The 534-nt window shown below is 41.4% G+C and overlaps 1 non-coding gene across 1 annotated transcript; it reads left to right on the forward strand.

Moving 5' to 3' along the window:
• Positions 1-202: 202 nt before the first annotated feature.
• Positions 203-310, forward strand: LOC127742118 (small nucleolar RNA R71). The gene has a single exon (XR_008003305.1). It is a non-coding gene; the product is annotated as a small nucleolar RNA R71 (small nucleolar RNA).
• Positions 311-534: the final 224 nt, after the last annotated feature.

A 534-nucleotide genomic window follows, 5' to 3' on the forward strand; every position in this document is an offset into this window, starting at 1 on the left:
CTCCTTTCTTCTGAGTCATCCCATTATTCATAGGATTTCTTTCAGAAGTGTACATGAACTGGTTATTTGCAACCATCTCAATGAGTTCCTGGGCTTCTGTAGGAGTTTTCAGATGAAGAGATCCACCAGCAGAATGGTCCAATGACATCTTGGACAACTCAGACAGACCATCATAGAATATGCATATGATGCTCCATTCTGGAAGCATGTCAGAAGGACACCTTTTGGTTAATTGCTTGTATCTTTTCCAAGCTTCATAGAGGGATTCACCTTCCTTCTGTTTGAAGGTTTGGACTTCCACTCTAAGCTTGCTCATCTTTTGAGGTGGAAAAAATTTGGTCAAGAAAGCATTGACCAACTTGTCCCAAGAGTTCAGGCTTTCTCTAGGTTGTGAGTCCAACCATATCCTAGCTCTGTCTTTTACAGCAAAAGGGAAAAGCATAAGTCTGTAAACCTCAGGATCAACCCCATTGGTCTTGACAGTATCACAGATTTGCAAGAATTCAGCTAAGAACTGATGAGGATCTTCTGATG

Source organism: Arachis duranensis, chromosome 9, assembly GCF_000817695.3.
Source record: "Arachis duranensis cultivar V14167 chromosome 9, aradu.V14167.gnm2.J7QH, whole genome shotgun sequence".
Lineage (NCBI taxonomy): Eukaryota > Viridiplantae > Streptophyta > Magnoliopsida > Fabales > Fabaceae > Arachis > Arachis duranensis.